Source organism: Corvus hawaiiensis, chromosome 4 (genome assembly GCF_020740725.1).
Source record: "Corvus hawaiiensis isolate bCorHaw1 chromosome 4, bCorHaw1.pri.cur, whole genome shotgun sequence".
Classification (NCBI taxonomy): Eukaryota; Metazoa; Chordata; class Aves; order Passeriformes; family Corvidae; genus Corvus; species Corvus hawaiiensis.
The window spans coordinates 72,935,002-72,957,952 of NC_063216.1; the positions used below are offsets into that span (position 1 = coordinate 72,935,002).

The 22,951-nt window shown below is 42.9% G+C and overlaps 1 protein-coding gene across 1 annotated transcript in view; it reads left to right on the forward strand.

Moving 5' to 3' along the window:
* Nucleotides 1-404: 404 nt before the first annotated feature.
* The window catches only part of FAM107B (family with sequence similarity 107 member B), a 59,273-nt gene continuing 36,726 nt past the window's right edge, over nucleotides 405-22,951 (forward strand). Inside the window, exon 1 of the mRNA XM_048302142.1 lies at nucleotides 405-548. The gene's annotated coding sequence lies outside the window, so the exon portion shown is untranslated. The remainder of the gene's footprint in view (nucleotides 549-22,951) is intronic.

Sequence of the window (22,951 nt, forward strand, 5' to 3'; positions counted from 1 at the left end):
ATATCCACAGCGACAGGGCTCAGGGACACGGGAAGGAACCACTCGGGAAAGTTAGGCACAGCTGGGAGATTTTCTTCCTTGGAGAGAGCGGCGGCTCCCGCAGGTGAGCGGGGCCGCTCAGCGGACCCACGGCCCCGGCAGGAATTTGAGACCCACCCGTGGCTGGCCCCGCGCGCGTTGTTCCTCCCGGGGCGGGGCGGCACTGAGCCCGTGGAGCCCGGCCCGGGCCGCCACGCGGCCCCGTTTTCCCCCCGTTTCCCTCGGGATTTCCCCCTAGCCATCCCCGCCACCCCGGATTTTTCCACGCCTGACAACAAAGGAGGCGGCGGGGCGGCCGCGGCGGTGACTCAGCGCCGGGCCCGCCCCCGGCCCGCCCCGCCGCTCCCCTCAGGCGCGGCCGGGCCGGCTCCGCGCGTGTGGCGGGGCCGGGCGGACACTCCGGCGGCATCGGGCGGGCGGGAAGGCAGCGGCTGCTCCTCTCTGTCCCTCCTCGGCTCCCCCTGCCCTCGTCCCCCACGCTGCCGGGCGGGCAGAGCCGCCCCGCCGAGGTAGGTTCTGTGTCTTCTCCGCACACAAAGGCGCTGGCGCGGAGCGACGGGATATCCCAGCCCGGCGGGGCTGAGGGACGGTCGCTCCCGGGGAGGAGGGGGGAGCGGCGGGTACCGGCTGGGGGGGCACCCGCGCCTTCCTTCGTGAAGGGAAGCACGGGGAGTTCGTCGTGGCTCTGCATAAATTAAAGGGGGAGCAAGCAGAAGGGTGCCCGGGGTGCGCGGGGCTCCGGCGGTGCCGCCGGTCCCGCCGCCCCCTGCGGGTGTCCCCGGCTCGCCGAGGCCTTGGGGTCGGTGGGTGTTCGGTGTGTCCGTGGTGTGTTCGGCGCCTTCTTGGGGGCAGCTTTGATCCTTTGGTGACTCTTGCAGCCGTGTGAGCACCCCCATAGTCCCGCGGGGTCCGTGGGTGCAGGCTGGCAGGACTGGGGGAGTGGGTAGTGGTGGATGTGTAGAGGAGTCGGAAAAGCAGATAAAAAAAGATAAATATTGTATTTCCTATATGTGGTGCCCTGTAAAATGGGCATTCAGAGCAGCTGAACTTCTGGTGTGGGCAGTGGATGTCTCCTTACAGATCTTTAAAACAAGTAGAAGCTGGGAGCGGGACAAGCCCCGAGGAGCTGCTTCTCTGCTCCCACCGCTCCCACCTGGATCGGTCAAAGTTTCCTTCAAGGATCCCGAGAATTCAAATGTCCAGGTTTTCCTATGCATTGGGTTGAAAGGCTGCACAGCTGGCCAGGGAAACTGCACGGATGAACTCACTTTGGGGGTGCATAAGGAGAAAGGGTGCAGTACAGGAACTTTGTGTGCCTGAAGTACTTGTTTGCTTCAGCCATTGAGTTTTTTCATAGCTTAATGAGGTCTGGCATAAATCGATACTGTGCAGATGTGGTGTACAGCCGTGGCTGGCGTTGGAGCAGAGTCTGTAAGTCCAGGGCATGCTTGTGGCAAACTCGAGAGAGCGGTAGGAACATGTGAACTTGTGGGATTTCATTGAGAATTCGCATGGTCAAACAAAAATGCAACGGAAGGAGAAAAAGATGCTTCTGTGCGAGCATAGTGTGGTTGCAGTGTATAGTTTGTGGTGGGAGTATTGTTGAATAACTCTGGCAGTGGAGCGTTGTTGTATGTCTGTGTGTGCACTGAGTCCTGTAGCACCAGTCAGGACATTTAACTTTCATTGACTTGGCAGAGAAGTAGGAGTGTGGAAGGATGTTGCTGAAAATGAGAATGACTGCTTGTGGATCTGGTAGGCAGTTTGGGAGGCATTTAAAATGTCTTTAATTTCCTCGTGATATGAACAGGACAGTGGCAATCTGTTGCTTTGTTGATGGATGTTTTCCTAGCAATATATGGACAGTGTGTTCTATGAATGTGGTGGCTGCTGGTTTGGTGTCAGCGATATTTGCTCAGGGACAATAAACAATTGTTTGCTGAGCTTTATTATAAGGAACCAGAAATGCCCCATATCTCCTGAAACAAAGCCTTTATTGTCTTAATGCAACTCTGGGCTTGGTGTTGTTCCACTGGTGATGGTAGAGTTTTGCCAGGGATGATTTTGGCAGGTGAAATGTCACTTCTGCATCCCTAATGCTCAAGAGTAGTGTCGCTATATTGTCTTCACCACTTGAGTATTGTTAATTGAAATGGCATGCTGATGCTTCCCAAAAGTTTGAAGAAAGGGGAGAATTCTCTCATCAGGTCCTCACAATACTTTCCCACTTGCTTTCTTCTTTCTGCTTCAGATCTCATATCCCTTAATTTACTCTCTTCCTTCTTTTTCAGTCTTAGCATCTTTTTTCTCTCTTCAAAATTAAGAAGTTTCTCTGAAGTCCAGTTCACCTCCAGGCATTTAAAGGTTTTGAGACTGTGTTGAACCCTGCACCCCCCCTGCACGACTGGTTAAGTGAGGAGCTGTGTGGCAGCTGCAGTTGGGAGATCTTTCTCGCACACGCTCTCCTTCACAATCTGATTTGTGCGGTGGCTCTGGTCAGTGCGTTTGCTGAAGTGGCAGATTGTTTGTCAGAGTCACGCAGTGGAACAGCCTGGCTTGAGAGAGAGCGGTAGACTGGGATGGGGGTGGGGAAGTCACTCAGTTTTTACACATGGCCCGTACTCAGGATGCTGAGAAACAACTGGTTTTGAGAGCACTTCTTCACAACATCAGTAAGGACAGGAAAATTACCTAAAAGTTGGAGCAGAAGGAAAAATGGGGAAAGAGAGAAGGAAATAATCATGTTTGCTAGCTGTGGGAAGAAGAGTGGAACTGTTAACCACTAATTGGCTCTAACAGAACTTTGGCTCTATCAAAGTTTCAAAGAAAATATTTTATTGAATAAAGCTATGTTATCTTTGTACATGGTTAACAGTATTAAATACATGTGGCCAACTCTTAGTCTGTTCTGGGACTGTGGTAGTTGTAAACAGAGCCAGTTTCAATGCTCAGCTTCTGCTGAGCCGTTTTGTACCTGACATCTCTGCGTTGTACAACTTTGGATCTATTTGCATCTCATAAGAACACAAAAAGAGCGTGTCTGACACAGCTCGGGGCTGATACCATTCTGACACAGTATCGAAGAGCAAGATACATGCACCGTCTCACTGTGAAGGAGAAGAAAATGTGCGTAACGCTTCTTCAACGCAGTTATTTCTCTAAAGTTTGTTCTGGTTTGGCCAGACCTGGTGTGTTTTTGACTGTCAGTGAAGTATGGTTTGCAGCACAACATAATATTGCAAGGAGCCTGCAACTCCTCTGTGTTTATTTAAAAAGCATGTAAGTCAGGGTTTTGATGTTTCATTTTGACATAAGACAGTGGAAGGATTCAGCTGTGGAAAGAGAATTGTTCACATGCTAACCTGAACATAAAGCTGCAAATTTGACAGGAAAAATATTTTTTTTAGGAGAAAGATAAATTACCTGTTTAGAACTACATTTATCAGTAATACTTCCACTTGTCTTGCATGCTCTTGTCAGGCTTACCTTTGTGAATGCTTCATTTATATTAATCCTTCTAGAACCACACTGAAGTGGGAAGGTACCACATCTTCCCATTGTGAGGAAGACACCTTTCCTTTGCAGATGGGGAATAAAAGCACAAGCAAGAAAATGAGTTCCCTGTGACCACCCAGGAACTGTGTAGTGGTGCAAGAACTTGAATTTGTGTGTCCTGAGCTATTGGCAAGCATTGAAATGACAGTACTGCTCCTGCCAGAAGGAGTGGGAGAAGAGGCACAGCCCAAAAGGCACAATGTGGAAATTGGTTGGGTCACCCAGCTGTGATGCACTCAGTGGTTGACTGCTCTTCCACCACCACCATGCATGTTGGTCTTTGTTAGACTGTGGAAAACAAGGGTTTTGTAGTGATAAGTACTTAAACAAAGATACTCAGCATACACAGGAGAGAAGAAAAAGAATGGGACGTTTTCCTTCTTTCTATACCTGCCTTCAGGTAGTGGGTGCTGTTTTTACCCATGGGTTTCTGGCTGGGTCTCTGGGGAGGTCCTTCATCTGTCCCACTGTACAGCTGTGTGTGAGCAGGTGCCAGCAGAAGGGCAGAGGAGGCTTTGCAGAGCCAGGCGGGTCACATCAAGAGCAGGACTGCCTTTCTGTGACCCCAGCAGCTGGGTGAGGTTTGAGTGCAGATCCCCACCCTGAGAAACCAGGCTTGTGCTTTTTTTTTTTAAAAAGTGGTTTCTGAAGGGGTGGCTTCTCTTCCTTGTGCTATGCACAGACACTCACGTAGCTGCTCTTCTCACCTGGCTGCTCTTCTGCTTTGGGGTGTTGGTATGAAGGGCTGTGGGTGTTGCATGACAGCAGGGAGTGGCCTGTGGCAGTTCTCTTGTGGCAGAAATCTTACGGGGTTATATGAGCAGGGAGCACTGGTATCTGCAAAAAAAGGAAAGATGTGGTCTTTTCTTCCCTTTTCTATGTCATTCAAAGCACTGGAGGTTACCTGCTACCTTTGTGCTCTGTTGCTTTGGGAAAACTGAAGTAGTGCTTTTCCTTACAGTGCTGTGTTTGGTGCTTGGTGGTTATAATTGTCAAGTCAGTCCTGTTTGTAACTTTGGTTTCAAAACATCTTTTGTGCTGACAGCCTATATCTTGTGCTTAGTCCAGTGCTGTAAGTTTTGTGCAATGAAGGGTGGGACTCTCACAGGTGGGAGAGCAGTGTTTGCAACTGTGTCTACAAAAGAATAAGTCGCAAAGATTTTGGAGCGTTTGTGTGCAGTGCTGTCTGCTGGCCTGTATCACATTTAAAAATAACTTTTGAAATCAGTGTTTCCTCCACTGGTTTAGCCTGGGCGTGTAGCTGAAGGGGCAGGTTTTGTGGTGACTTCGTGCAGTTTGCTTGTAGCATAGATGTAGTTTGCAGTGGAATTTGAGTCTTTAGCAGATCATCAGCTTGCTTAGGTGGGACAAGGATCCTAGTTTTATGCTGTCAGCAGGGAGCACAAATGAAATAACCTTTGCCTTGTTTAGCTTTATTTATCCTTGAAGCAAAACTTTTGGATTTGCTTACATTTTTAAAATGTCTTTGACAACATGAAAGCAGAAAGTTGCCTTTTGTGCACATACATGCTCCTCTTCAAAGAAAGAAATAGTGCAGTCATTTAGGAACAGTGGCACAAATCCCTTTCATTTAGATGAGCTCAATTTCGTTATTTTTACATTTATATTGCAATTTTTGGCAGCATTGTGCTTTCAGGATGAACTGTAAAACCTCTGTGCTGTCCTTCAGCAAATCTCAGCCGTTTACATTTACAGACTCTCTGTGAGAGCTGCATTAGAGTCCTGTAGAGAGCTTGTGATGATGAAGCGTGAAAAGTGCTGCTGCTGTGCGGGGTATTTTAATATCCTGGAGAGCAGCCTTGCTGCTTGTGGTGGGATGGGTCTTATTTTTTACCTTGTACTGGGGACTTACTTACCTTTCTTGTAAGCAGGAGAGCTGAAACCCAGGAATGCTTCTGAAGGAGAAACTGTCCTCATGTTTGGCTTCATTTGAAGCAGTCCCTCTGGTTTGTAGTCTAGTATATTTTAGGCAGGGGAAACTAAGTCTTGAAAGTGTTATTGTGTGGAGGGGAGCTCACTGTGAGCTGCTTTTCCTTACTTGAATATCAAGAGTTCTTTTGTGCTCCTTGAAGGATGTCCAGTTCACCATGCTTGTGCCCTCTGGTGCTAACTAACTCAGTCAGCAGTGTCTGCCCTGAAGGGGAGGCAAACACTGCCCATCAAAGGTATTTCAATAGTCATGGCATTCAGTGGGCTGGCGAGAGGAGGATGATGAAGGCAAATAGTAGAACAATTCCTTTCATTCCTTGCCTGTGCAGTGAGTGGGCATTTGTCAGACCTCATGTACATACACAGGCTTTTTTTTGTTCTGGTGCTAATAATAAATAGAGTTCACAGCTCTGAGTAGCCAGGACGATGTGACAAGAAGTGGGTCAAGACCATTCGTGTGTGCATAACTGCATTCCTAATCTAGGCCAGTGCCTGTGCTGGATGCTTCTAAACAAGCTGAAAAGATTTCAGGGAAGCTGGAGTTTATGCTGTCAACTGGGTGAAGTGCACCTCTAGCTGAGTGGAGCACTTAAGGACAGGGCTCAGAGGGAATGGTCTGGGGTAGCTTTGCATGTTAGAAACACCACAGAGGTACAGCTTTACTGTTCAGTACCTCTGAAGAGTGAGGAGTTTTAAGTCAGAGTAACCTTTCTTCTTCCTGGCACGAGGACTAGCTGAGCAGCCCTTCAAACATGTACACTGCTCTGCTGTTTCACTGAAATATGTCTCTGCTACCTGAGTTTCCTCTGAAGTGTCACTGAGGACAAAGATGACTTGCTGAGTGTCACATTGCATTGCTGCTATGTCCTTCAGACTTGCTGCAATGGTTGAGCTCCTTGGTGCTCTTCAAGGGAGAGTGGGTGCTTGGCCTCACCTTGAGATGCAGTTTGGGGCTTGGCTGCTGGTAGAAGAAGAAAGCCAATTTTTATCTGAAGCCACTGGGATTTGTGGAGTTTATTTTTGGAGAGAATAGGGAGGAGGAGTTTCATTGGGTTATGATTTCTTTCATGGTCCTGTGGTTGGATTTGGTTTTTTTTCATCCTAGGGCTTTTCGAGGTTACTTGTCCGTGAAGAAGATCTATGACATATAAGGCAAGCTATAAAACACCTCTTAAACTCTCATAATACCTGGCACATCAGTGCTGCTCCCTGAAAACAGTCTGTCAGAAATTCATAACCCAGTTCACGTGAGAATGTAGGAAAAGCTAGGGAGAGAATCATGGTAGTTTGGGGATTTTCATTGGCTGGAAGGCAATGGTTTGGTATTTCTAAAAGTAAACCAATCTTTTCTTCCAAGCCTCAAATACATTTGAGGCCATCCCTGTCTAATGTGCAGAAGCAAACAAGTGCTGGGGGTTGTACCCAGCATGTCAGGGGTGTGGGCAGTGGCTTTGCCACACAAAAAGGTGCCCTTTGGAAGGTGAGCTTGGCTTGCCTTGTCACTGTCCCACCATTCTCCTGTGTCCTTTGTCATAGTGAGCAGCGCAGTGACACAGTGCCTGATCAGAAGTGCTCAGGCACACGGAGTCTGGTGTGTTCTGGAAGGGAGCCCTGGCTATGCAAGGGTTGTCCTGTGAGTGGTTTGTTACCACAGATTGCAACTGTGGGAGTGACTCTCCAAAGGCAATGTTAGCCTGCCCATTACTGTTCATTTATCTGTTTGTTCTTTCAAGTACAAGAAGGCTGAGCAAGTCATAAACTTCTTACACAAAATACGAGCAAACATATTCTTCCTTTTTCAGAAAATACCTTGAAAGCAAGGTTTAGAATTCAAGAAAATTAATGTCTCTGAAGAGCAGAAAGCATTTATCTCTTGGTGTGAAACTAAATCGTGTTGAAAAGATTTAAAAAAATATTTTTCTGAAACAGAGTAACTAGAAAGCCAGCCTTGAAGCTTGTAATGAAGACTGGAGTTTGTGAATGTGCTTGTCAGTCTTAGGTGGAGGATTTAGTTTAAAAGGCCAAAGCCGATGTTACAGATGCCATTTTATCAAAAATCTCTTTTGGGGAAGCTCCAATCTGAGTTCTTGGGCCTGTCTTGCTTTGTCTGCAGTTAATGACTGATTCAACTGGGCATAAAGAGGGAGAGGTTAGAGGATCACCTGGCCATGTTATATGGTACATCCTTTTCCTAATTGGGCAAAAGTGCTGTACCTTCAAAGTTTCCTCTGTAAATCTAATTTACTGAATGTGCAATGACTGGTTTTGTTTTGGTTTGTTGGTTGGGTGTTTTTTCAGTGTAGTATGTAAGCAAAATAAAATAATTTCTTTGCTTAAGGATTTGAGGACAAGTTAGCACATGAAGTTAGAAAATAAGTGTGCCAGCTATTGGGGATTTTTTTCCAGTGGCCTGAGGGCCCTTCCTGCTTATCACTGTTGTAAAGAGACAGTCTCTGCCCTGAAGAACTTAACAGTTTAAGTAAGGGTGTGTGAATGGATATTAGAGACAGAAAAAGGTGAAGCATGTTGGTGTGAGGGTTGAAGTGGAAAAATTTTTCTTGCACTGAATGCAGCTGCTTTGATGGAGAGACAGATTTTTTACTTAAACTTCCAGTGTAACATTATGTATCTATATAAAGCTGCTTCATTGCTCTGCAGCTAGTTAGGGCCTACTTTTTCTCTATAGAAGCACTAAAAAAGCATCTCCTCAACCTTGGTACCTATTTCCAGGTAACTAATAGGATTAACAGATCCAAGACAACGTGTTCTTTAGCTAAATGTAATCCATTTGCCAGCTTCAGCCAAAAATATTGCAGGGAGGAGAAACACTGGTCTATACAGTAAATCTGATTTTCAAAGAAAGCAGGGCTTAATACAAGTTAGACCAGTGCTTTTCTTCTAGAACATTTCTAGAACTGCTGTCACTTTAATTGTGTAATTTTAGAGCAGATGACTCTAAAACTGGAGGCCCACTCAAAATGCAGTCAGGAGTCAGTCAGGTCAGTGATACTGGGATATCTTTTTAAAGGAACTGGGAAAAGAACTTCAGGATGGGGACGTATTTAAGTCCTAGGGGACTTGTTGTATGCTGTGGCAGTGGGCCATATGGATACCTAAGTAGCTAAATTTTTTGCTCAAACTGTAGTTCCTGTGTCTGTCTAGTCTCTTCCTAATCCACTGCCATGATTTCCTGTGGCTAAGTAGTTCTTCCTTTCCCCAAAGCTGTCCTAGTGTTGCTAGCACGGGATGACTGCAGGCAGCATCTGCCAGGGAGAGGATCTAATTTCTGTGGTGCTGAGGTTGTGGTGGGCTCAGTGTGTGATGTGCAACAGCTTTGCCCCAGAAGGATGCCCAGGTTTATACTGATGTTCTAATTAAGATCTCGGTGTCTGGTGTACAAAATTCTTAATTGCTGAAGCATCCTCATATCAGCTTTCAGTAAAGTTGTTTTCCAAAGCATTGTAGTTTTCATTCCCACCACAGGATTATGAAGGAGACTTGTTGCTGAAGAACAGGTACTGTCACCTGTTCAACTTCCCTGTGGATTCTTTTTTGTATTGATGGAAGGCTTTGTTTTAATGCTTAATCATTTTGACTGTCAGCATCTGGTGGCATATAGGGGGAGTGCTGTTCTGTGCTCTGAAGGCAAGAGTTTAGAATCAGCTTTAAAGTAGAAGAGTGTGTGCTTTCAAAGACTTTATTCCTTCCAGCACTGAAATGGAATTAATGAATCAAATTGGGCATGGCATGCATTGATAAAGTGGTGCTTTGTTAAATGACTGCTCTAAGGGACTGTTTCAACCCCTTCCTCCCATTTTAGTATTGGGTTTTAATCTCTTTGTTGCAAGTAACATCAGCACTAGCAGAATTAAGAATTAAAGTTTGAGCCAGTGGTGAGTTTATTTATTCCTGTTTTATCTCTAATGATGAAGAAGCCCCAGCTGATTTCCTGCTCAGGTTTGATGCTTCACAAGGCTTGAGGTTCATCTTTATTTTATCTCCAGATTCCCACCTTGGTTTAGGATATTTTTTCTCCCTAATAGGAAGCTGATTAATTGACTAGTAAAGCAGGCACAGATGTAGTTAATTTTCTTTGTAAGTGCAGATGTTTTGTGTGCGAGGAAGTCAGGCAAAGATTGGATTTAGAAAGGACCAGATTACAGACACTAGTCAACAAAACATTGAATATCACAGAAAAATTATTGCTGTAAAAGCAATGACATAAGGAGCTCTTACTCCTCTGTATTTTCCCCCAGGAAGAGGAGTGGAAAAAAATTCTGTACTATGATATACAGTAATTCAGATTCCTAAGGTTAAATGTCTCTGTAATCAATGTACTTTTTTTTTTTTTTTTTAACTGTCATAGTTAGGATGCCATGAACTCAGCTCTGGGTAGCATGGTTTGCTGCCTGGGAGGCTTTTGAAATGTACTGTAGGAAATGGTCTCCTTGAGGAAGGAAAGAATAGGGAATGCCACAGGCCATTTACAAAAATTACAACCATTCCAGTTAATGTGGGTAGACTGGGTAATTTTTGCATAGAATTTTATAGAGTGGTGTGGTTGAAAAACTGACTGTGTCAGGGTAACACATCTTTCCAATATCTATTTAGAGTACATAAATATTTACTATTGTCTTTCTTTTAAAGATTAAGAAACAAAGCCTGAATTGACTTGCCTAAAGCTATAACTAATTAATGCAAGGATAGAATGTGAACTTGGGACTTTGAACCAAGAGAACAACAGACAAGATGAAACAATGCAAATAGAAACATAATGAAAAGATAATATAAACTTTATATTTCAAGCATAAACTCACTATCCCAATATAGAAATCTTCTTCCCATAAATGCCTTTAGGCAAGTAAGCAGCCTAAAAAGCTGCTTCTTACTGAAAACAGAATCTGTTTAGACTAGATCATTTCTCTACTTGCCAATTTTGTGCATCCAGCATTACCCCCATTAAGCTTGTTGCTTCTGAGAAAATTCCTAAAAACAAATTGGAATTTAAATTAAATTTTCAAATAACTAGAGTTCAAATGAAGAGAACTAGGCAAATTTACAGTTCATCATGAAAAGCTGCAGCAAAATCATGCTCGAAATTTCCTTTACTTATCTCCCAGGATTGGTGTGAGTCAGCCAGAGCCCTGTACTAAATGTGGAGATGGAGCTGACTCAAAGACAAGTGATTGGCATAATTTTATGGGATGTCATCAACTGCAGCTTCATTAAATGTCAGTTTCTCTGTCTTGGTCAAATGTTAATTTTCATTGCAATTTTGGCTGAGCATAACATAATTTTGTTTGGTTGGGTTTTTTTGGTTTTTTTTGTGTTTTGTGGGTTTTTGTTGTTGTTGTTTGTTTGGGTTTTTTTGTTTTTGTTTTTTTCCTTTTGGTAAGTTCCCTGGATCACAAGGGCCATCCAGGATCGTTATTTTTTTAGTGGAAAGGATGGTGGGTCTCCAAGCACAATTCTTACTTCTCTAAATTGCGTGGTCTTGGGGTGGTAGCACACACCTGGTCACTGCACCACTCCAATGTTTGTGTATTTTGGAAGAACAGTGTAGTCCTGTAACAGGCTTTGGGGTTTCTCTCCTCTTCTTCTGGATATTAATTTGGAAGGAATTTTGGAAAGAATTCATTGCAGTATCTATTTATTGCAGTGTTTTTGGACAATGCCTTTGTATCACTGGTGAAAATTAAGAGATAGGGAGTTTTTAGTGGCATTTCTGTGTAACTTTAAGCAATTTCAGTCTTCTGTAATGATAATTTTTTGGTTCTAAACATGCTAAGTTAAAAGCAGAGCAAGAATTTCCTAGTTCTCTGGGCGTCTAAATGTCTCCCATACTGGATGTTGTTTGAATTGTGTTCCTTTGCCTGAACTGTCTTGTTTGTTCTGCTGTTTGTGATTCATTTGAATGTGCACTAGCCAGCACCTGAATAATGGAAAACCTAAAGTAAATAAATTATAGTGCCTGCTAGAGAATCAAAAGGTTCTACAGTGAGCTGTGGTGCTCTTTAGAACAATTTAAATATCTTTCTGTAAACAAAGTGTTAAATGAAGAGTGGTTGAATGGAAGTTAAAAAGCTTGAATCATTCAAGTTTGGGACATTGAAAGTCTAGACTAGATTTAAGTGTTACTACTTTAAAGTTCGTAGAAGGGACTAGAGCATTCTGAGAAGGCCTTTCTTTACCTCTGCCTAGGGTTTATAATTTAATCTAGGGTTTGGAGGAAACTGGCTTTATTCTTATTGCAGCAGAGTTACATTTCCATCCCATATATGGCAATTTTTTAAAGGTTAGTAGGGTTTGGTTTTTTTTCCTTAAAGTGAAAGATGCTTTAGATTGTAGATGCCAATTCTGTAATTTACAAACAACAGGAAATTTGTAAAATTACTGGAAGTGGTTCTTGAAAGATTCTGAAATTTTAATCATGTTCATGACATTGATGGTGTGTTTTTCCTTATAGAAGAGGTATTTTTATTTTAAATTGGAATAATTTTGGCTTCTGGGGCTTTTTTTGTTTGTTTGTGCTGGGGTTTTTTGTTTTGTTTTGGGCTGGTTTTTTTTTTTCTTGTGTTTTTTTTTGTGTGTGCGTTTGGTTTTGGTTTTTTCCTTTAAATGTGCCCCAGAAGCCAGAACTGTCTTAACAGGACACCTACTTTGAGAAAGAATGAGGTAGGTAGGTATGTTAGAGTTGATCCTTTCATCGTGTTTGATAAACTTTGAAAGAAAATGGGTCACACTGTAATATTAGACTGTAAAAAAAGTGAAATATGAGGTAACTAAGAAAAAAGAAGGGTATATCTGTTTGTACCATATGTATTTCTGCTACAGCCCGAAGCTGTACACTTTCTATCTGAGCTGTATGAGATAAGCTTGTGTGAATCGTTCACTCCATCATCACAAACTTGACCTCTTCTGTGTTGCGTAAGTGTTGTCATAACAGTTCACATGTGGTCAGTGTGGGGATCCTCCAGTTTTGCCTTCCATAAACCTTGGGTTTGTTTTTCTGACAATTCATTTCCTGTTGATTCAAATTCTTTGTTTGTTTGTTGTTGCTTTTAACATTCTGCCAAAGGCTGTTACTTGCAGTTGTTGTCTGGCAACACTGAACTGAAGCCTGTCAGAGCCAGGACTCCTGGCATCTTTCATTGCTCGGCCATCAGTTTACATGAAGTTTAGGGGAGTTTCATGGAGGCTTCAAACCCTTTAAAAATTTGGCTGAAGCTGGCCAAAAGTTATGGGGCGGGTTGCATGTGCACACTTACATTATCATACAAGAAATCTAAGAAGGTTGTTTCACCTAAATTCCTGACCTGGCCCTGTATTTGCTTCATGGTTACGGAACAATCTCTCCCTGGATGTGTTTTTGCAGCTTAGCTTTGTACCCAGGGAACTCCCTGTGGTGGCTCTGGTTTTGCTAGAGCCATGCTGATTTCATTAAGATGTGGGCATCAGAATGGCATCCTAGCCCTATCTCGTGTGTAAATGCTTTACTACATGGTTGCTACCTCTTTAGAAAGGCCTGTTGCGCAAGCAAACCACTCCGATTTCCTTCAGCATTAACTGGCAGTTTGTGGGTAGCGAGTGGGGAACAGCAGATAATACTTTTGTCCTTGCTGACCTTCTGACCCATGAACCACATGAAATTCTGTAAAGCTGGAGGCGGGGAAAAAACCCAATGTATTTCAGTCCCATTATTTGGTTACAGCTGTAAAGGGTAATGTTCAGTTATCACTTCCTTCTAGAAGCTTTCTGTAACTGCATGAGCTGTTCCTGTAATTCAATGACATGTGCATCACAAAGGCTTGAAAATTGGAATGGATCGGAAACTCCTGTTATTTCAAATTATGTAGTTGTAAACTGGCTGCAGGCCTTTGGGTTGAAAGACTAAGCATTGATTTCAACTGCTGGGTTGTATCACAGAGAGATAAAAGTTGATTTTACATGAAGTGGAAACTTAGACATGCTAGTGCAGAACTCAGCCCATGGTGAATATATGTTGGCTGCTCACAGATCATATCATAAGGCAATTTATTTGTATCGGTGGCCTGTCACATCATGTAGGATCAATCTTTGCTTAAATAGAGAAAGAACTTATTAAGGAAAGCTACTGCAGACCTGAGCTTGCATTCTAGCTGTGATATCTCTGTGGGCCAATAACCACATGTTTTATCTGGTTTTCTTCCCAGTGCATGAACATGCCTAGTGAGTAACACATGAAAACCAAATATAACAAGGGTTGATGCATTTGGCCAACTTGCAGAGTATAAGGATCTCATTATTTTTTCCTACTTCCTGCCTTTGTTTTTTTATTTGAAATGTATCTATCTAATTTCTCTTTAGCAGCCTAGGCAAGGTTCTTTCCCATTTCATCTGCAAATTAGTGTTTCTGTGGGTATGGCTATGTTGAATGATGAATTTGGTTGTTATTTATTTATTTTTGTGGTAGCTTTTTTACTTGGCTCTTGCAGGAAGTAACATAGTTATTTTTTCTTATTTTCTTTTGTTTGCACATCAAGGAAGGCGAGGGTCACATTCTACAGGGGAGGAAAAAAGAAGGATGTCAGAAATGTACCACTTACTACTATCAATAAAACTTTAATTAACTAAATGCTCTGTCTGGCTTCTTGCCCATGTAATATATAAAAATCAGAGAGATTCTCCTAAGTCATTATTACTGGTTATCAAAAATACTTATGTTTCCATTTACAGTGAAGCCTGAAGAAGAACTGGCTGGCAAGTCTCAATATGCAAAGAAATCTTGGTTATTCAGGTTATGTGTTTCTGTTCATTTGCATGTTTGCACTGGTGTACTAAAGAGTCCCCTTTATCAAGCCAATCCATATTTAAAATTGCCTTCCTATATGCAAAGTATGAGTCCCATAGCAGGATTCCTGTTGATACTCTTGTAAGGTGTGCCCAGGGTTTGTAGCATCACTGAATGGTTTGGGCTGGAAGGGACCTTGAAGATTGTCTAGTTGCACCACTCTTACCATGGGCAGGGACACCTTGAGCAGGTTGCTCGATGCCCCATCCAGTCTGGCCTTGAACACTTCCAGCATTGTCTGGATTTGCTGCAGTATGAAGGATGCCATCTGCAGAACTCCTGGGAGAGGAGAGCTCCTGTTGAGCAAAGCCTGTGCCTTGCCTCCTGTACCATTAACCTGGTTTCTCTTGATGCGATGTCTTGCTGTAAGTGCTGTTCACCACTCAGTCAGGCTTTAAACTGTCTGAGCAGGAATTGGGCAGCTGGGCTGCCACTGCAGATGGTGACTCATTTTGCCTTCCCCAGGAGGAATGAACCTCCCTGCTCCAAACTTCTGTGAGGTTTTTAGTAATTCCCAACTTTTTCTGCTGGAGCATAGTAACAGCCTGCTCGCCTCTCTAGAAGGGATCGAACCAGTATCAATTCTGCCTGCCAGTGGATGTCCTTTGGCTGCATTTACAGTCATGTGTAGCGAGGAGAGAAACAACTCTGACTGCCTTGCTTTACTTTTTGTCCCTGAATCTTCTGGTTTTTGTCTCTAATTTTCAGGTTCAGACAATAAATGGGGTTTAACTGCAGATCCTAACACTGAGCTGATTATGTGCAGATCTGTGGATCAAACGTTAAGCTGTCAGAAGGGAGACTTGCCATGCTGCCCAAGAGGAAGTGGTGTCTTGTTAGATCCCCATCAGACAAACCATGTCACCATGTCCTTCCAGAGCCCAGCAGTCCCCTGGGTGCCATCCTGTGTGTGCCATACAGGGGAGAATGCAGGGACAGCATCCGCACCCTTGTAAGTGCAGCCCTGGCACCAGGCAGGAGCTGGGACTCATGTCAGCTGCAGATTTGGTGTGACTCTCTCCAGTCACCCTCTTGTGGGCTGATGCTGTGGGATTGTGGGCCCCCCTTTCCAAAGGGTCACCTGCATTACCTGCTGCAGGAACTGATGGGAATGTGCTCAGTTGCCCTTGTGCGATATAGGTGCTGGCAGACAGGGATGAACTCCAGGCAGCATTACCCACCACTGAGCCTCCCCACAATGGCTCCTTGATTGCCTATTTCCCATAAATTGCAGATGCTGTCAGAGAGTCTCCTGGCTCTTTTCTTGGCAGTGTTGTTGCAAGAAAGCATTTTTAGTAGCTGCTTTTCACCATCAAAATTATAATTCTGCTGTGAATCAGAGCTGACTTACGTGCAGGTGAAAGACAACTCCTTAAGTTGTCTCTGCCAGACCTCAAAAGCAGTTGAGCTTTCTGCCCATGAGCTGTCCTGAGCTGCTGTACATCATCTCCATGTCCCAGAGTGGGGTTTGCCACAGCTGATAGCAGCCTCTCCTGACAGCCTGCAAAGGGTGGGGGAAAGGAAACACCATCCTGAAATCCCGCTCCCTACAAATGGAGAGCCCTGGTAACCATGATTACCTCTTGAGAGCCGGAACATCCCAAGGCTGCTCCTTGAGGCATAGGAAAACTCATCATTTTCTTCCAGCCCATTATTTTCATTCCCTGCTTCACAATTCACGTAAATTTCCTTTTAAGTGGTGTTTACGTTTGCAGCTTTAAAATGTGGGAAAGGCTCTGTCATGGCAGGCTGTAATACAGTGCAAGTAACTATTTCAGAGCTGGCCTTGCATTGCATCTTGCCCTCTCATTTGTCATCAGCTCCCTCCTGTGTTTTGTGAAGTTTTTGCTTCACTGCTGACAGTGGCACAGCAAAATGTGAGCTCATACAGAGCTCAAATTACTGTTGAACCAGTTCAGATCTGTTTAATGGAAACCTTCCTTCTCCAAACTCTTTGGCACTCCTTCTACTTAAGTCATAAAACTTCTTCTGTTTGAACTTTGTGAAAACAAACCCCAAACCCTTTCTGTGCTAGTTACAAAACACTTTGATTCCTTTCCCTGGTTTTGTTTCACATTATTTACTGAACTCCTGCTGGAGTAGTGTCTTGGGGTAAAAAGACACTGCTTCTTAGCCGAACAATTTAAATTTTTCATCAAGGGAGATGTATAACCAAACTCTTTGGGAAATGAGTTAGCTCCAGCTCTAAGTAGGAAGTGCGGATCATTTCAAAACCCAGGAGAATTCGACACGATATGGTAGGTACACATGCAATGGTACTTCGTCAGCTGTGGACATAAAGGAAAACTTCTGACTGGTTCTGGAAAAAGCTGCCATAAATGTGTGGCTTCAGGGGTATGTGTGTGCATCTGACAAGGGTGAATTTTTGCATGTTACGCTGAGTGGTGGTGTGTGAGCATCAACCCATATTTACAAAACTCTGTGGTAAGTGTCTTTTCCATTTGTAAATTCTTTTTCCTGAGGCAGAGATGTGCCAGGATCTATTGTTGACCTTGTTAAGTAAATTCCATCTCTCTTTTTGTGTTCTAGTTTTGCTTTTTGGGTTTCTAGTTTAGCTTTTTGGCTAATCTGTTAGTGATGCTTAAATTTAAGAGGATCTCAGTTGCACAGTCATTCATGTGAAGAAAAAAATAAATTGTATTTACTTCTGAGTTTTTTCTCTGAACTCCTTATGTTGCTCTTGTTTCTTTGAGATGGGTGATACTAAGTTATTATGGCAGGTTGTGGACAGCTTTTTTTAAGTTATCAGTCTTGTATTTATGCAGGAAAACCTTTGCTATCTTCTGCATTCAAAATTTCAGCAAACCCACTATTACTGTGGAATCATTTGGGTGTGGATTCTCTCCACTTGCTGTGTTTGACTTTCACAAGGATCTGTATATGTCTAAAAACATTAAATGAGAACTGGTAAGATATTTTAGCCCTGCAGACCTGTTTCTCTGTAAGCATTCAGCAAACATTATTGAGATCAATGGTTTCCTGTGTTTTATTAGCACAGCAGTTTCAGCTGGTCCTGTAATCTCACATTTCTTTTTATAACTATTTTATAAGGAGAAGGACCCAGTTAAACCAGTTCAGGTTTCTCTGTTGCAGAGCTCTGTTCCTTGCTCTCATTGTAACAAGTCTGTCTTGGCTGTCCAGCTGCTGTGCTTCCCAAGCCTCTGCCGTGTCTCCCTGGCACACCTGAATTTGTGCCAAAAGCTTTGCAGTCACTTAGGCAGCTGTATCTTTTTGACCATCCTTGCCTCCTTGTATCCAGATGTGTACACAAAAGTGCACAATCCGATGTTTGCTTGGTATTTTTGAGCCAACGCAGGCTGAGATTACGAGGTGGTTCCACCTCTCTGTGCAGGACTGCTCTAGGGACTGAAACTTCCGAAGCCGGAGCTGTGGGTCCCTCACATCCTGGGGACAGAGCAGGGCTGGTGCAGGGACACAGAAAAGAGAGTGCAGTGGTAGAGTGGGTGGCAGCTGCTGCAGGGTGATTAGGACAGCCTGTGCTATCTGATATAGGGAGCCAGGTGGTTTCTGTTGTTGCCAGTAAGGGTGAGGATAAAAGGCAGGAAAGAGGGCCTGTCCTATACCTGGGTCCATTGCTCCAGGGCAGGCATCTTGGCTGTAGCAAGAAGAAGAGGAAGACTTTAGCTCTTGGGGCCTTGTGCCTCAAATATTTGTTTTCTGCTTCTTCAGAGCAGAAAAATGCAAGTGAGGAGAGCTTGAAGGCTTTCTTCAGGACCTAAGGCTGAGGTGACTCAGATCCTGCTCTGGGTATCTGGTGAGTGGTAAAGCTGTGCTGCTGTAGTCTTCTCTGCTCTGCTGCCAAACTGGTGGCTCCAGGAGGTGCATGGGAGCACCCACTACAATTGTGCCTTTGTCTCCATACAGGAATCCTGCCATGATTGTGGTACAGGAGTGAGGTCAGGGGAGGGTTCTTTAGGTTCTCAGTTGTGGGGATAAGACTTAAGTGCTCCTTGTAAATTCAGGATTGGCAAAAATCTGTTGTAGGGTGGAATAGCTTGGTTTGTAACTTCCAAGTATTTTCTTGAATGTATAAATGGGGGTAGGTCTTTAGGATTGTGCAGGTCAAAATATTAATTTTAACTGGACTAGAAATATATAAAAGTAATGGTGAAAAATCTGATTTGTAATTTAGTTTTAAATAAATGTGTAGTTTAGCCATAATGAAATAATTCAGTCTAGCAGCCTTACTTACCCGCCCCGTTCTAAGCACCTTCAGGATTCCCCCTTTATGACCTGTTGAAATTTACTGGTTAAGAGGTCAGAAGCAGGGTTTTTTTGAGAAACAAGCAAAATGTTTCAGTACTTTTTCAGAGGTACTTTCTTGATTTTTGTTACATTCAAGGAAGTTAGCAACTAGCTATTTCAATTCAATAGATAGTTATTCCAAAGCTGAGAAAGTCATGAAAAGTCAGGAATGTGATTAAGACAGAAGAAGACAGCTCTAGTAATTCTAAAATCTGGAATCAGGACAAAAAATAATCAATTTGTGAACTTGAGATAGTAATTACTTTAATAAATTTTATCTATAAACAAGATGTCTGTTCCACTTTGTGCCCAGCCTGCTTCAGGGGGTTTTATCTAAGTAAATAAAATCAGTTTCACTTTGATGGTTTTGTGAATCTATTCTGCCTTCATTTACCTCTCTTAATACAACGTTTATCGGAATATCAGTTGAAAGTGTGTTCGTTTAGAGCATTAGAACTGAGTCATTTGCCATGTGCTATAGAGGATTTGGGTAAGTGTGTGTTATATGTGACTAATTAGTGGTGCAGTTTATCTGCCTCTTCAGCAAACAAAAGGCTCATGTTACAGCAACCCTTCTGCAGAGAATAGCAATCAAGATTTCTGCTTAAATAATTTTCATTTCTTAGCATCTGCTCACTTCTAGAATACAAATCAACACCAGTGCATTCTCCTCTCATATGTTTTGTTTGAATCCTTTTTAGCTGAAGAGAAAAATGGAGGCATGGCATTATTTTGAGTCTGCATGTGCTTTGCTCTGGATGTAAAACAGTGAAACCCACAGACTGCAAGCTTTCAATACGCAGATGTTGCCCCTGGCTGTGCAAGAAGATATTTAGATGTGCAGATCATGAAGAAAATTTGTGATCTTTTAAGGAAAGATTACACTGGGTAAAAATGAGTTTGAAAATTGAGGCTTGCTATGATTTCTTTCTTAAATCTAATAGATGCCTGGATAAAGGGAATTACTTATAAGAAGGAAGTCATAAAACTGGTTCGAATTAGATTTCAAAGGCAAGGGTTATGTTGGTCATTTAAAGCCTTGGATTTCTCACCACCACCAGAGCCAATAAATAGCAATCTAATGCAAGGTTCTGGCAAAGTACGGTCTGCTATGTAAAGGGCCTTTTGCAAGTTAAAACTGAGTGGCTTGGGATCATATTTACCATCTGTGGCTTGTGCTGGAGTAGTAGGCTTGTTCTCACCAGCATGGGATGCTTGGACATCCCGCTGAATCTGAGCCATTATTTTATTTATGCGTGTTTTGACTTGGCCTTCAACTCCGAGTTGGAGAATGTAGGTCAGCTGCACCAGTGAGGCTCTGGGTTCTGAAAGAAGATTGCCAGTCCTGTCCCACTGCCTCTTTCCAGTACCCTTTGGGCTTCATTAACAGTCTGCTTCCTGGCTCCCTTCAGCACAGAGACTATTAGCCATCTGACACTCATTTGCCCAGGGGCAGCATGTTTGCTCAGTAAATGAAGGAAATGGGTACTGAGTATGTTACATTTTCCCAAAGCTGTTACAGTTTCCCTACCACCATCTTTACTGTTAATCTGAATATTTGATACCAACAAAATCACAGTAGACTAAATAGCATTTTCAATTTCAGCTGGATGTGATTGCTTCCAGGATACTGCCAGGCAGTATCTGAAGACATTTCTATCTGAATACAAAACCTGACCGATGGGAAAGGGAAGAAGAGACTGGTAATGAAATTATGAAGTAAAATATTGGCAAACAACATTCTCTCTCATGGAGACTGGGGAAGGAGGAGAACAATTTATGCAAATAAATAGAGCCCTTTTTTTTACATATTAATTATGGATTAAAATTTGTAGTTTAAGCAGTGGGATTTAATTTCTTAGCTGAATCAGGGTTTTACAGTTAAAGTCTCTGGAATAGACTGCATTTTGGATAAATACTCAAAACATAATTATTAGAAGAATTTAAACCAGAAGTTGGAAGGGGGAGAAGTAGGAAGCAACTCTCTTTAAGGCTCTGAGACTAGGACTTGTGTATTCAATGGAGGGTTTTGTTTTGGTTTTGTTGGTTTTTCAGTCAGTAGTACATACACCTTCTCTTTTGAGAAGTCAAGGATGTCTGACAGACAACCAGGGTTACCAAATGAAAACATTATCACCTGTAGCACCCACCTTCTATTAAATTGTTTCAGTGTCAAAGGGCTTTCACTGAGGATAAGTTTCCTTGTGCTTTCCATGGTCCACATTTCATTTTGGTTCTTGAATTCTTCATAGGGCTTTCTACTATGAAGCCATTTATTGCCTTAGTAAAGAGTGGGGGCTTTTTGCTTAGAAAACATTTGCACAGTGGTGGTGCCTATTAAACATAAAATCCTTCTGAGACATCCACTGGAAAGATATCCATAAATAAAAAATGAACCACTTAAATCAATACTATTACTTTTCATTCTCTGCTTTCCTAATTTTGCCTGTTGCTTTTATTCTCTTTATTAGATTTCCGTGATGGTGAAGTTTTCTTTTCAAAAGAGGCAGTGTGGCCCTGTTATTCTCCATTACTTTGTTTCATCTGCAGCTCACACAGTAATGTGATAGGGATGTTGGGAGTTATAATTTCAGAGCTGTGCATGCAGGTAGTTTGTCTTTAAAACATAATTATTTTTTCTTCCCCTTGCTACTACCTGGGGTCTTCTGCCATATCATCTCTTTTACTTTACTGCTTTTTATTATTTCATATGGTATCTTACATAGTCTGTGAACACAAAGTAAATTGATGGCTTCTGAATCAAAGGCTGTTGCAGCATTTTCCTGATTAGATGAGGTCTCCTTGCTCTCACGCAAATAAATCTTAAATAATCCAAAGCACTTTAGGTGGAAGTATAGTTTTAATAAAACCTACTGTGTTAAATTCCTGGATATTTTTGTCTTTCTAACAGCAGTCCTCGTCAGGGTTATTAATGTAGAGTTATTAACTTTCAAATGTTCACTGAGACCAAGTCTCACTCACTTCTCTTCAATTTTCTTTTCGTCTTTTAATAAAATAGCATCATTATATCTTGGTCACATCTGGACTTGTCTCTTATGTGCAGAGGATAGAGGTGATTTACTGTCTTAATTTCAGAAGTCCCAAATTTTATGCTAAATACAGTGGCCAGTGTTCATTGCAGCTGATAGATAGACCTTTCCCAGAGGAAGGCTGGTTTGGTAATAACAGAGGAATGAGGATGATAACGAGAGTCACTGGGCTGGAGGAATGGGTAGGTGTTAATGCTGGGCAAAGAATAGCAAAGGGAATAATGGCCAGGTAGTGAGAGTAACCCTCCAGCACTGACTTCGATACAGACTAATTTTGTTCCCTTATTCTTTTTGTGATGACAAAACTAGATTCTAATTTAGTGCATTCTCTTTCCCTTCCTTGTTAGGGTGGAGGTGGTCACAGCTGGTGGTGGCAATGAGCCCTCGTACTGTACAAAGTCAGAGGAGGCTGTGCTTCATTGCTGCCACACCCAGGCCCATTTAATAAAGTTTGAGAGCATGCAGCAGCAGTGTGTGCTGCATGACAGAGCCTCTTAGGCTTTAAATGCACTTTCTTTCCAGTACTGTGATAGGGTTTTCACGCAGCTTGATGCTGTGTCTAAGGTTACCTCAGCATTTCCAATATAAGCCCCTAATTTCCAGCCATGGTGCTGTGCAGCAGCCTGGTTACAGAGGACTTAGTGGGAAAGGATTTTGTCAAGATTAAGAAAGGGAAAATTTTCAACCCCTTTGAAAGTTTTGTAGAGTAAAAAGATTGAAAGGGAAGAAGGCCTCTGTGTGTGTGATGAAAATGGTCTTAGATGGACTTTGAGGTGTTTGGAATAAGAGGCACCCACCTTAGTAGAGTGGGAATATGGAGGGGGTTGAAGGTCGAGTGGGACAGCACTTTTCATTAGGTCGGGACTGTGAAGTTGTTGGCATTGACTTGGAGCAGTAAACACAAATGTTAGCAGGACTCCTGCAGTGAGCAGGGGCTGGAGTGACTGTGATGCTGTTCTGCTGGAGTTCATCACCCCCATGCTCCGGGAGCTGTTCCAGCCACAGGATCTGCCTGCAGAGCTGTTTCTCTGCATCGCCATTTCCACTAGGTGGGATTGCTGATGACCTCTGGCTCACTTTGTTTGGCTTTGATGCTGGAATGGTGTCTTCTGTTTTGTTGGGAATTGTCTGTAGTTTGGAAGGGAAACTCTTGGATCTCTTCTGGTGGCATATTTGTGACTCATAGTAAACTTTTCTGCCTGTGAACTATGTGCTTGACTAAAATGTAAGAGGAAACTAG